Raw genomic sequence first — 14,815 nt, 5'->3', positions numbered from 1 at the left:
GATGCTTGCGCAAGATGGCGGTTGCTCTTATGAGGCGGCTTAAGGTTCCTTGCACAAAATGGCTGGAGACGCCCTAAGGATGCTTGCGCAAGATGGCGGACGCAAGATGGCGGCTATACACGACTCCTCATGAGACGCCTTAAGGCTGCTTGCGCAAGATGGCCGCTGCTCTTATGAAGAAAGCTAGCTTAGAGGCTAACGTGTCATGCTAGTTCGATTCATTAAATTTGGGGCTTAAATGCAAAATGTTAAATATCTCGAAAACGGTACATCGTAGAGCAAAACGGATAAAATTTTTCCACCTGTTACGTAGGTTTGCAGTATCAGGAACAAGAAAAACATAGTCTAATGATGAGATCGACGGTTCGATCCCTACTTAGGCCCTTTGGCATTGGCAGCTATCTAATTCTACAAGATGGCGGCTATACATAGCTTCTTATGAGGCAGCTTAAGAGCGCTTGCACAAGATGGCTGCTGCTCTTATGAGACGCTCCAGGAGTGCTTGCGCAAGGTAGCAGCGACAAGACGGTGAATATACACCGCTCCTTATGATACGGCCTAGAGGTGCTCACACAAGATGGTGGCTGCTCTGATGAAGAAAGCTAGCTTTGCATCGTGCAGGTATCTTTACAGCACTAAACCTCATACGTTTGAAATGTGGTGGCAGGTAATTTGAAAAATTCTACGTGCTTTTTCTTAACAGCAGCTATCTTTAAACAATAGCGGCTATACATAAGCTGTTAAGGCCTCCTGTTATGTCAAGGCATAGCTCTAATGAACAAGTTTAAACCTGCATCGGGATATCTAGAGTAAGCACGTGCTGCAGTGATGACGTCATTATGCATGTTTAGACTTGCAAATCACTAAAGAAACATAACAAGACTAGAATCGAACACTGTACTCTATACCGTTAACTTTATCATGTGATCGGAACATTGATTGAAGTGTTTAGAACACTAAGGCCCGTATTCACCAACACGAGTAAAAGCTTTTATCTTGGTTAAAAGCTACGTAAACCGAGATAACAGTTAACTTTGTATTCACCAACAACATTATCTCGGATAACGGGTATTATCTCGGTTTAAAATTTTACCGGAGATTGGTTGCCCGGTAAAATGGGAAATCTAAGATAATAGCATTCCAAAATGGCAGCTCGTAGACGGCTGGAACATCTGATTGAAAGGGAAAATGACAGCGACGAGGAATATGATCAAGATTATGCAGTTAATAAACGCCCTAGGTGGATAAAAGAACAAGCGACATACTTCGAGGACTACGACGACATTGATTTTCAGACTCATTTTAGGTTATCTAAAGCTTCGACACTGTCAGTCTTATCCAAGATTGAACATAACCTGGAATTTCTAACAAATAGGTAAGGCGAATTCTCGATTATAGTTTATATCTTGTACGGTACACGATTGAAGAACTAAGGAATGTTGTATATTTTTTGAGTGAAGTACGTTGCACAATTTCTTTCGTGGTTATTGAACAAGTGACAGGCATACCGGTAACCAAAAAAGAAAAGGTATAAATAGGTTTGGCCTTGTTGTCGTATTTTAGTATAGGCCTTTACAACTCAGTTCATGGTTTATCTTATAAACACTGTCCGAAATGTAAATATTACCGATATGAATACCGGTGATTTATACGTGTTTTAATTAAATTACGTATTTCTTATTGCAAATTCTGTTATTTTGCTTAATTGCATTCATCCATTCAATTTTCACGTACTTTTACACGTTAACCGCGAACTGACCTCGTACTAGTATCAACATACTAACAAAATAATGCAAAAGGAATTTTTGCAAGTCAAGTTCAGTACGGTATCTTTGCTGTATTACAATTACAAGTAGGCCTAATCATTTTCCAACATTGTGACTAGATGACCGGGCATTACAGTAGGCCTAGACATGACAGTACTAATTTTAATAATTGATGTAGTCAATAAGTAACATGGTTCTTCTCAGCCAGTGAAGTGAATGGTATTTGTTGTACTTTTGGTCAGAGTTCACAAATACACTTGCCATTCAGTGAATGGTATGAATTAGTTGCACAAATAATCTGTGTTACAGTACTGTATGCCTGGTCATAGTGTGCCTTTGCCCCTTCTCTCTTTAACATTGCCTCTGTGAAATATAATTCTTCCCAGATACCAGACCTTTTCATCTGTCAGTTACATATTTCTCTGAAACCGTAGTAGACGGGAGCTGCAGTCTCACTTTGAGATCCACTGTGAAGAAAAGTTATTTTGCCAGTTCATAAATTAGCCTTGTTGATGTAGACTTCGCTACACATATTGCTCTCTTTGGGAAACTTGTTTTTACCTGCTCTAGGACTGTTAGGTCTTCAGGCATTATAGCCTACGCATGGTATACTTCACTCGATAAATAAGGCAATTTCTTTAATTCTTCACTAAAAAGTTACACCCTTGTCTTAAGTTAGTACTGTACAAACATGCATATTTAGGTAACCACAGTGCTTATCAGTACATCCCATTTTTTATCATATGAAAACTGTATGGATTGTCTTTCTATCCTTTCAGGAATCAAGCTGTTTCACCCATAAATCAGCTTCTGCTTACTTTAAGATATTACGCTACTGGAAGTGGTCAGCTTAGTGTGGCAGATTATGCTGGGGTGAGCCAGTCTATGGCATCTAGAATTGTACATCGAGTCAGCGCAGCCATAGCAGCTTTACGACCCCTCTATATTAATCTTCCTCAAACACCTCAGTCTATACATCGAACACAGATTAACTTTTATAATATCGCCAGGTTTCCAAAGGTGATAGGGGCAATGGACTGTACCCACATTCGGATACGATCCCCTGGTGGTAATGAAGCAGAGCTCTTTCGAAACAGAAAGATGTACTTTTCTTTAAATGTCCAAGGAATGTGTAATTCTAACATGGAATTTTCCAACATTGTAGCTAGATGGCCAGGCAGTAGTCATGACAGCACTATTTTCAATAATTGTGTAGAACGAGCCAGATTTGAGCAAGGTATCTACAGAGATTCAGTATTGCTGGTAGATGCAGGTTACCCCTGTAGACCATATTTAATGCCTCCACTGGATGCAGTTCAAACACCAGAAGAGAATCTTTATAATGAATCACAAATAAGAACAAGAAATGTGATAGAAAGAACATTTGGTATATGGAAGCGACGATTCCCAGTTCTTGCTTTGGGAATGAATGTCACGTTAGATTGTGTATTTCCTGTGATAATTGCAACAGCTGTTCTTCATAATATCTTGCGTCAAGCTGGAGAAGAGCTGCCTCCAGATGATCCACATCTACAGCTACCTACACCGTGGGATGAACTATTAGGAGAAGGGCAGATTGATAGACGAATGGATCAACAGGGCATACCTCGCCGTGACAGTCTTGTTAGACGAACAATAATTGATTCCTACTTTAGAAGTCTTTTACGGCAATAACAACACAGTACTGTCACAGTGATAATCCTCTGTACTGTTGTAACTTCACAAAGATAAAGAGGTAAGTAGGAAAGAAACACTGTTTTTGTTTCTTGCTTACATACAGCATTCAACATGAAGTACATGTTGTATTATTGTAATTAGATTTTATTATCTAGCCTATGTTGATGTTTTATAGTATTCTCTTGATTTTCAGATGGCACCAAAGTGCTGTATTCTGGAATGCTACAGTAATTACAGTAATTTTGAAGAAATAGATGTCTTGTCAAACCAGAAGTGATTACAAGACTATTCCCAGGTCTACCAGAATATTTGAACTACAAACCAAGCTGGAAGGATTAAAGAAAGATATTGGGGACGAGTGGGAGTTGTTTATAAAGAATGATTGCAAGAGTTTTTGTGTTATAAAAATTTATAAATGTGCCCATAGTGTGTGAAAATAGATACTAATGTGGGAATCCAAGTGTGTGTGAATGGTCATATAATGACTTCTTTTCACTTGTCTTGGATAATGTCACAAGGGAAGCAGCAGAGGTGGTTTCAGCTACAAAGTTTGTTAACAAGGTATGTTGACAGGAGCAATGATTCTGCTGAGAATAATACTGAATTTTAGAACAGATGACTCTTAGGCAATCTATAATTAATAATAATAATAATGATGATGATTTGCATTAGAAAAGATGACCGGGTCACTTGTAATTAATATTTATTTGTGTGAAAATGTACAGAAACAGCTAACATTTTTATTAGAACAAATTTTTCTTGGTATGTAAAAATCTTACAATTTTGGTACGATCCTTATTGCTTTTGTGTTGTATGAACAGTTTTCTTGTTATGATGAATAACCTTATTTCAAATATATTTGAGAGAATTCCACATTTTCAATACTTCAAAATATGTATTATCTATTAATATACAATTGGACTATGGTGAAACATGTTTCGTGGCTGAAAATGTCCCAAAAAAAGGGACGAAACATATTCCACTGTAATCCAAATGTATTTCAATAGAAAAATACATATTCTGAATTATTGAAAATGTGGAATTTCTCTTACATACAAGCTTTTAACCATGAAATTTATTTCATATAAGTTTGGTTTGAGCTACCACATCCAAAGTATCTCCAGAGTTTTTCAAGAAAGCCCCATCTCTCTCCTTCTTTCGAAAGTGAAAATAGGAATTATTTTTTAGGAGTACTTATTGTATGGAGCTGACGAGATGATCAGATTCTTGATGGTGAAGCAGAGGCGAGGGAGGTATTGCTACTGCTTGGCCCAGAAACATTGGTTCTGTAAATATCTACGAATGGAATCCAAGACTTTAAAGTACAACAATGATTGACGCAGGCTGACCAGATTGTACTCACATAAATTTATATTAATCTTCTGAAAATCCCTCTTGATGCAAAAGAAAGGCCTAAAATTTTATTGGTACGTTTTACACAATTCTCTCCGTTATAGGCTATTATATTAGACCTTTCTGCCCGTTTCAAAGTACCAGGTCTCTCGATTGCTGTATGAGTGAATAATATTGCAGTCATAGTAATAATGATAATATTAATCATATCACAGCAGAATAAAAATATGAAAATGATTTGGAAAAAATTATAGGCTACATCTTAAGATGAAAAATTGCTTTACAAGGGTGAAGCCAAGTCTGAATAAGTTTTGTTGGAGGAGGATAATTTATTAGAATCTTCTTCACTCCTGTTAACTAGTTTGCCATGACTTCAATAATCCTGTCTCTGTCAGTACTACTCATGACAGCTATACCCCACGCAGACATCTTTTGTTACTGCTGGTATCTTGATAACTTCTTTGCTTAGCTCTCAAAATGATATTCACACCAAGGTCACTAGCATCACTAAACATACTGTTTTACTTTAGCCCATGCAACTATTGGACTGAGTTCGCAGTTGAAGTGGGGTAGCCTAGGTACGATATGGCTATGAGCAGCTAGAAAGTTGATGAATTTTAAATAGCTATTGGTTTTATCACCTCAGTCCAAGTCTTATACCTGCGCTCTGCGCATTTTAACACAACATGGTACCCCTTGTCGTCGTAGCCAGTGCTCTCAAACCTCTCATTGTTTTCATCGAGAGTGGTATCAGATATTGCTCGCCGCAAGCCAATAATAGGTCATCTGCCTGCCTGCCATTCCTCTTCACCTTCAGTTCCCCCTAACCCCCCACATGCAACTGCTCTTTCAGGGATCCTCTCTTCTCAGCTCTGTACAGTAGTAACTGATCCGATAGGGAAACATTTTCAAGAAAAACTATCATAACGTAATGGCTACAGAAAATCAAAGCCTATATGATGGTCATATGAAGGAAATTGTTGGGTTATTTCCAGTGAAAAACCTTACTGTTGCAGAATTGTTAATGCTTCCATGGGAAGTACTGGCGTTCATTAAAAGTAAAGGGCTGGGTTGAGTAGCTGAGATGGTAGAGCGCGGCCTTCTGAGTCCAACTTGGTGGTCCGCTGATATTTGAAGGTGCTCAAATATGTCACCTTGTGTCAGTAGATTTATGTTACTACCATATAAGAGAAGTCCTGCGGGACCAAATTCCATCTCCTCGGCATCTCCCGAGAGCTGTAAAAGTTTAGTGGGACGTAAAAACCCATAACAATAAAAGTTTTTCAAGTCTTGATTTTAACAACATAAATAGAAATGTTTTCTGAATTGCAGAATGTAAAATATGTTCATTTCAATACTCTATACAGGAAATCCACCTTTGATTTTGTGCACATCTTCAAGAGCATTCATAGTAAGTGGTTTAATCTGAAAAATGCCAGCAAGACTTATGCCTTAGTTTGATAATTTTGATGACAGTATATTTGTATTTGTATGCAAAATTCTCAGAAGTTAGGGATATTTATAAAAATCTAAAGAAATATGTTATTGAATACTGATACCTGTCCGGTGGCCATGATCGTGAAGGCATTGAAGTCTATACAATCTGACACTGTGGTTGGCCAGTTTGAGACCCATTGGTTGAAAAAAAGTATCACCATCAGAATGTTGGCCAGCAGGGTAGGTGCTGGTATACAATTTCTAATCGCTACATTGCATGCCAAAATCATGGATTAAATTCCAAACCTCTTTGCAGTGCTCACATGGAGTGAGGGCATATGACGCTGTTGATGGCGATTTGTGTATTGGATGCGGATGTAAAGCCTTGAGGAGACCCTGTGGTGCTAGTCGACAGGAGTAGTAGAGTATGTACCAGCACCAGGTTTCACCCTTTCCCTTCCTACTATCATATTAAACGCCATACACTTCATCATATCTCATTAACTCCTCTGATGGGAGGAAGGGCATCCGGCCATGAAAACCTTGCTACGAAGATTCATCTCGCATCATACCAGACTCCATAGAGGAACAGGACAAGGGTTGGACATACATGTTATTGAATACTGAACTTGAACCATAAGGCTGTCTAACAGTTTGGAAAGACAAATGGTCAGTTTGGTAGATAACTTATTTCATGAAATGGCAGGTACCGCTTATTTAGGATACAGGAAAATCATGTAAAAATTATGCGAAGTGGTACCAGAAGTAGCAGCGAGGAGAGATCCTTCCTTTATGCTAGTCAGGATGCACAAACCCCCACCTAGAAGTATTCTTTCTTACACAGAATAAGTAAATCCAAGACTGTGTAAATGTAGGGAATGCGACCATTTTCTTTGTTGATATTGCCTGGCTGTAATGAAGACAAGTTTGCTGTTGTCTCTGATAGAGCTCGCATCATGTCTGGCCACATTGGGTCAAAATAAGTGCAGCGCCCAGTTTAAAATTGTCGTGGCTTGTACTGAATCTCTGACATATTTACAATAACTAGTGATAAGTGAAATTCATAGACTTTTTAATAAGTCATAGGTTAATAAACTTAGGCCTGTTCATTTGTTGTGCAACGTGTGCCAGATGTCTGGAAGTGTCAGGAACAAAATTAATTTTCTTGTGCCAGAAGAAATGTACCTGCAACTTCAAGCAATTGACCAGCAAGAGTATATTTTTGGAAGCTAGGCTTTGAAACTGGTATGTAACCAGACCATTGGCCTATCCAGAGCAGACCAGTGGTTTTGTACAGGGTATAATAGAGGGCTGGAGGCTGCTTCACGGCAGCTAACCTGGGGGCTTATGCTCCAGACTTCCTTTCCTTGTTGTGCAAATCAAATTCAACTTTTGGCCAGTCTCAAACATAAAATACAATGTTTGTACTGTGTACATTAATGCACCAACATTGCCTGCACTGTTTACTGAATTGTGACATCATCCAAGGCACACCATGTTAGATCTCTAACTCGGTCCTGGAGGGTAAGAGTTGTAGAAACTGGGTGAGTTGGCTGTGTGGTTAGGGCAGCGCAGCTGTGAGCTTACATCCAGGATATAGTGTCGGCAGCTCTGAAGATGGTTTTCCGTGGTTTCCCATTTTCACACCAGGCAAATGCTGGGGCTGTACCGTAAGGCCACGGCCGCTTCCTTCCCATTCCTAGGTCTTTCCTGTCCCATCGTCACCCTAAGGCCTATCTGTGTTGGTGCAACGTAAAGCAAAAAAAAAAAAAAGAAGAAGAAAAGTTGTAGAAGGTAAATAAGGCGACGATGGTTCGATTAAGTTTCTAATGATTTAAGTACAAGTGGAATGGAACTGAATGAGTCCACAGTTAGTTAAGAATAAGAGGATTATGGAGGCTTGCAGACTGACTGCTGAAAGGCATAACAGTCTATATTGAAGATGTATGCACGTAGCCTGTGTGTTAAATAGAGGTGTCCAAGTATTCCCAGAAATGACTCTGCAGTTAGGATGGTGCTTGCACAAAGTATATTTTTACAAAGCGTAAACTACATCAGTTCCTCCTTGCTGTACTACTGAACTTATTAAAACAAAGCAACTATCTGATGTCACTATATGTACATGTGGTCGAAAATATATTGTATTATGATTCAAAACATGCTGATAACTCCATTTTATAAATATTGCCACACATTAAACAAGGTTGAGAAATGATAACTGTCACTTCAATAAAAGAAAATATTTCCCACTTTTTTTTGCAGTACTTTGTATAACTTATTATAATCTTATCAAGAAATGATGCTAAAAAATAACACAGTGCATCCCAGCCTGCACAACTTGCACATACTGTTGGGTGTTCATTTCTTGTTAGGGATGTACGTTGTTCATAAGAACTGCTAGCAACTGAGGAAATGTGTGCACAGGTGTGAGATGAATATAACTTTTTACCGTTGGTTTCTGTACAGCATGAATCAAGTTGTTAGGGGTTAGAAAGGTTATCTAAATTATTTTCAGCATAAGCATACTTTCTTTCGGTATGTGTGTGTGTGTGTGCATTAATTTGTTGATTTAGGAGGTTTTATTGAGCCATTAGTTGGTAATGACATCTATGTCAAATTCTAGGAATTGCATAAATTTCAGTGAAAACAAAAACAAGCAAGAAAAGCAATGGCTAATGATGTCAGCAATACTGAAAATGACACACTATGTTAGGTTACAAAAGCAAATATAGTGTATTTTGTGAGGTTGGATAATGAACCCTTAGCTCTAAAATAAAAGTCACTTTTCCTACTTAAGTTTTGCTGAAATGATTTTTGAGGCTTAAAAGTGTCTATTAATATTTGGTTACTATATTGTTGTTGTTGTGTCATTCTGAAGTTGATTAATATGTAAATAAAGTATGTTAGAACAGCTAATTACATTTTCCACATTCTTAACTAGTATTCCAGCTGCCCCTCATCACTAATGCCTTCACTACCTTATTATGGTAAATTACTATAAGGTCAAGAAATGATGAACAAATAATTTGTGAGGCTTAAACTGTTCCATTTTCTCAGCGTGTCCAACACTTGTAGGCTATATTAAAGAAATTTCTACAGTAGCACTGAGATTAGAATTATCATGAAAAAATATTAAATAACCAACATCAGGTAAGTTTAAGGTAAGAATTTATCTTAATGCCTATGGTGTTTGGATTTAGCTACTTCTTGTACAAATTCAGTTTGTTCCATTTCTTAAATTAGTTAGGCCTAAATGGAGAACAGTGAAACAGTATGTGTCTCGGCATGACCTATATTTCGACCAAGTAGGATAGAATGCAATTGCCTGAAAAAATATTTCATCAGGCTATTCAAATAAATTAATAATGTGTGCCTTCAGTGCTATGTTAAACAGCATTCAATTTGTTGCTTATGACATTAGTGAGTTATTTCTCTAATCATGATATCAGAGAATTATTTACGAGCAGCAACAGCAGCAGAATGCAAGTGCCAGCTGGCCAACAAGTTATCAGTGAGAGGTTGCATCAATGTGTAGTCCAACCTGGTACTTTATAGAATGCTGTGGTATTGTACAAGAACAAATGTTACATAATGATGTTAGTTTAGTTTGTTCTTACATATGACAGTATTATATAGCGAAACTGGGAAGATTAATTTTTCAGATTTTTTTTTTTTAGAATAGCCTATAATATTTATGTATTTTCTGTTTCTCTGTACAATTAAGGAAACAAATAACAAGAAACACACCCAGAATTAAATAAGAAAAAACACAATTAAATAAGAAACACACAAAGTAAATAACTAAAACACACCAAGAATTAAATAAGAAGCAACACACAAAATAACTAAAAACACATAACACAGCTGAACTCATTTTACTGTTTTTTCACCAACAATTCTGTTTTGATTTTCTCTTGCTTCAGAAGTTCATACTCCCTCTCAAGTCTGACTTGTTCAATTTTCAGCTTTACTCTCTCTTGCTCTAAACGAAGAGAGTGAAGCTCCTGTTTCCACAAGTGTTCCTGCGTTGCTTCCTCCGTGCACTTTGTTATCGCCTCAGCTTTTAATTTGTGGACTTTTGCCAAGGGTTCTTCTGATTTGCTAAGCGTTGGCCTTCTACGCTTAGCCCACCTTGGAGAAATTGACACTGGAGGGGCTGGGGAAATGTTGAAGTCTACACTGCTCACTTTATGGGAGTCACTTTCATTACAGCTTGTAGTCGGTTTCAGAGCTGGATGTATTGAAGACTTTAGCATATTTGAAGTATAGTCGCTCCAATCCAACTGCACTGCTTCAGCCTCCATATTAGATTCCCCACACCCCTCTTCCAAAACAACTACATTACTGGTACCAATGTCCATAGTTAATTCTAATGGTTCCCTATCACTCACAGTTGTCACCTCTAATGGTTCACTATCGCCATCGTACGGGTTCTTCATTCCCTCTACTGAAGGGCGAATCAGCTCGATTACTCTTTCCAGAATAGGGTCACTTTTAATAAACGTATTAGTGCCCCCACCTGTTTTCAACACTTCCATTTTTCTGTCCGCTGATGCTTTCCTGGCAGCTTTCTTCATGTTCTCCCAAACTGTCTTCAAATTTGCAGCGTCCCGAACAGACTCATCTTGGGAATTAAACGAAATGGCAATTTTTCCCCACCTATCATTCTTCACCTGCGTCGTTACACCATCTGTTTTCTTATTTTCAATTACATGAATGTTCTCAGCCACCAAATTGATTAACATTTCCTTCTCGTGGAACGTCATATTTGGCTTCTTCCTTCGTTTCTGCAGCTCACAAGCGGACATGATTGACGAGAAAATTACGAAAAACAGCAATAATATCTCAAACACTTCCAAAACACTCAACAACTTGTATATTTTCGCTAATGGCGGCAGTGCGTAGTCATTTGTTTTCCGTGCGGCAGTATGAAAAATTCTACGTTCAAATTCACATTGCAAGGAAATCTTGGGTTTCGTAAACCGAGATAATAAATGCTGTGGTGAATACGGAAGCAACCGTTATCCGAGATAATAACATTATCCGAGTTTTGGAAATCTAAGATAACAGCCAAAGTTACCGACGTTGGTGAATACGGGCCTAAATAAGTGATCAAGACTAAAATAGAACACTGTACTCGATACAACATGTGTTTAGAACATGTCAGGGGATACCTTTGTTCTAAGAAGATTAGATTACCGCACATTCCTTGTAGGGCTAATAGGCTAAAGGGCTAATGGGCAAAAGGGCTAAAGGGCTAGGGTGCCTCTCCTCTCTTTATCCGGGCTTGAGACCGGCTCTACAATTAGAGGCGGAGTTAACACCCTAAGGGATGGAGAATGTTGGGAAATAATCTATACGAATATAGCTACTCGATCGACTATATACTACAGATGGATGACTTAGGTGAGGGTAAGCGCTTACTTAATAATACCAATACGACGTAATTCATGCTCTATTTCAAAAATATCTTCTTTGTACTGTGTGTAACCAGCATCATGATAGGCTCTTAGCAGTTGTAAACGTTTTACGAGTACGTTGCTTCAGCAGTAGCGTTTCTAGGTACAAACTTAACTTGTTTCGATAGCGATGAAGCGTTGAAATTTCCTTTTTCTTTACCTTGCATCTCTTCTTGAGATGTTTGCACTGCGACAGAACGTGTAGTAGGCTTAGGAAATGAAGTAAAATCATCAAGCTGTAATGGCAATGAATTTTCTTCTTCTTCCACTTTCCCTTTACTACTGTTTTGATCAACATCATTATCCTTATTATCATAATCATGATCTTGCCTCTCTTTATCTTGAAGTTTGTGCTTAGTAACAGAATTTGCAGCAGGCCTAGACAACAAGGGAGAATTAAAAATCTCTCGCAGAGGTGTACTTTTTAAACATAAATCAGTGTTCGCTGGAATATGGTTGAGCTCTTTGTATTTTGTTCCCAATGAAGCTACATTACACGCGGCTTCATGACGTTGAGCGTTGTATGCGTTCTTGAACTCTCTTCTACAATGTTTGCATCGAAAAATTGTCCTACATGATATCTCATGACGTCTCCTGTGATAGCTTCGGGAAAATGCTTTTCTACACTCTTCGCAAATATACCTAGAAATAGGTTTTTCTATGACGGGCTTTTATGTTCTGCTAACAGATTCTTCTTTAAATCTACTTAAGATTTGTTACTCTCTACTTCGATGATGCGAACAGCTTAGCGATTAACAGTAAACTAACACAAAAGCGTATAACCAAGGTAGCAACAGTAAGGTTTAAGCCCATCAAGATGGCAAGAGTGAGGTTAGCGACGTTCTGTTGTTGGATTTTAAATTCCGCGCTATAACATGCATAAGGTGGCAGCCTTGAGGTTTACCGCCGTAAAGATGGCAGCAGTGAGGTTAGCGACGCTCTATTGTCCTTCAATGTGAGGTTAGGGTCCGTCAAGGAGACAGCTGTCAAAAAAAGCACGTGGCTTGGTTTACTAAACTGTGACGTCACGGTCACGTAGTATGCTGCTTCAGAATGCAAAGTTCAATGTCTACACCTACGTAGTTAACACTCTGCTATGTTCACAAAATTGTTTTACCCATAGTTATTCTTTATGCTTTAAGTTCCTGCATATAGGTTATGTTAATATAGCAGCACATGTACAAGCGATGGTCGCACGCTCGCGTAGAAGTTGTTTAGTACGATAGTTGATGTATGCATTATCAAAAGGTGATATGTACACGCTTTTAAACCTTGCTATTCTTACTGCTACTATGTTCGCAAGATTTTCAAAGATCGCTATTATTTATGCTTTAAGTTCATTCGCATAGGTCATGCTAAAATAGCAGCGCAAACACATGTGAACCTTGTACATTCTAGCAGGATGTGTTTAGTACGATAGTTGATGCATGCAAAATCGATAGGTGTTGTGTACACACTTTGAAACTTTACTATTCTTCGTGCTTTAAATCCGTGCACATAGGTTATGCTAAGATAGCAGAACACTCTAGCGGGAGAAGTTTAGTACTCTAGTTGATGCATGTATAATCGATAGGCAATGCGTACACGCTTTTAAAACATTGCTATTCTTACTGCTGCTGCTATGTTCACAAGATTTTATACATCGCTATTCTTTATGCTTTAAGTTCATGCGTATAATTTATACTAAGTTAGCAGCATACTTATAAGGTTGCCGCACGCTCTAGTGGGAGAAGTTTAATACGAAAGTCGATGCATGCAAAATCGATAGGTGATGTGTACACGCTTTGAACTTGGGTATTCTTTGTGCTTTAACTTCGTGCACATAGGTTATGTTAAGATTGCAGCACACACAAGCGATGATCGCACGCTCTAGTAGAAGAAGTTTAGTACAATAGCTAACGCATGCAAAATTGACAGGTGATGTGTACACGCTTTGAAACATAACTATTCTTTGTGCTTTAAGTTCATGCACATGGGTTAGGGATACACAAATGCGATTGCTACATGCTCTAGTGGAAGAAGCCTAGTACGATAGTCGACGCATGCATCATCAATACGTGATGTGTACACGCTATTCTTTATTCTTTAAATTCATGCACATAGGTAGCGGAACACAATTGCGAACGTTGTACACTCTAGCGGAAGAAGTTTAGTATGATAGTTAATGCATGCAAAATCCATACATGATGTATACGCGCTTTAGAACATAGCTATTCTTTGCGGTTTTATACACATAGTTTAGCAATACACATGTGGAATCGTCTCACACTCCGGCGGTAAAAAATAGTCGATGCATGCAAAATCAATAGGTGATGAGTACACGCTGTTAAACATCGTTATTTGTTATGCTTTAAGTTCGCGCGTAGAGGTTATGCTAAGATAGCAGTGCAATCTAGCGAAAGAAGTTCAGGGTGATATGTACACGCTTTGAAACATGGCTATTCTTTGCATTAAAATTTCATGCACATAGGTTACGCTAAGATAGCAGCATAATCTAACGGAAGAACTTTTAGTACGAGAGTCGATGCATGCGAAATCGATAGGTGATGTGTACACACTTTGAAACATGGCTATTCTTTGTACTTTAAATTTATGGGTATAGGTTATGCTAAATTAGCAGCACAATCTAGCGGAAGAAGTTTAGTACGAGATTCGATGCATGCAAAATCAATAAGTAATGTGTACACGCTTTGAAACATGGCTATTTTTTGTACTTCAAGTTCATGCATATAAGTTATGCTAAGATAGCAGCAGAATCTAGCGGATGAAGCTTAGTGCGATATTTGATGCATGTGAAATCGATAGGTAATGTGTACACACTTTGAAACATGGATATTCTTTGTACTCTAAGTTCATGTGTATAAAATTATTCTAAGATAGCAGCTTAATCTAGCGGATAAAGTTTAGTACGAGAGTCGATGCATGCAAAATCGATAGGTAATGTGTTACACACTTTGAAACATGGCTATTCTTTGTACTTTAAGGTCATATGATGCTGGTTACACACAGTACGAAGAAGATATTTTTGAAATAGAGCATGAATTACGTCGTATAGTATTATTAAGTAAGCGCTTACCCTCACCTAAGTCATCCATCTGTAGTATATAGTCGATCGAGTAGCTA

General features: G+C 38.2%; 2 protein-coding genes and 1 long non-coding RNA gene across 3 annotated transcripts in view; 2 read left to right on the top strand and 1 right to left on the bottom strand.

Moving 5' to 3' along the window:
- Window positions 1–14,815, bottom strand: part of Tasp1 (Taspase 1) — a 272,831-nt gene that overhangs the window by 9,904 nt on the left and 248,112 nt on the right. The window lies entirely within an intron of this gene.
- Window positions 1–14,815, top strand: part of defl (Integrator complex subunit 7) — a 438,395-nt gene that overhangs the window by 331,550 nt on the left and 92,030 nt on the right. The gene's annotated exons all lie outside the window — the stretch shown is intronic.
- LOC137502858 (uncharacterized) lies at window positions 2,750–9,149 on the top strand. The gene is made up of 2 exons (XR_011018891.1): window positions 2,750–3,501; window positions 3,637–9,149. It is a non-coding gene; the product is annotated as an uncharacterized lncRNA (long non-coding RNA).

This window comes from Anabrus simplex, chromosome 13, assembly GCF_040414725.1.
Source record: "Anabrus simplex isolate iqAnaSimp1 chromosome 13, ASM4041472v1, whole genome shotgun sequence".
Classification (NCBI taxonomy): Eukaryota; Metazoa; Arthropoda; class Insecta; order Orthoptera; family Tettigoniidae; genus Anabrus; species Anabrus simplex.
The sequence above is the reverse complement of the archived record's forward strand: the minus strand, read 5'-3'. Positions and strand labels throughout refer to the sequence as shown.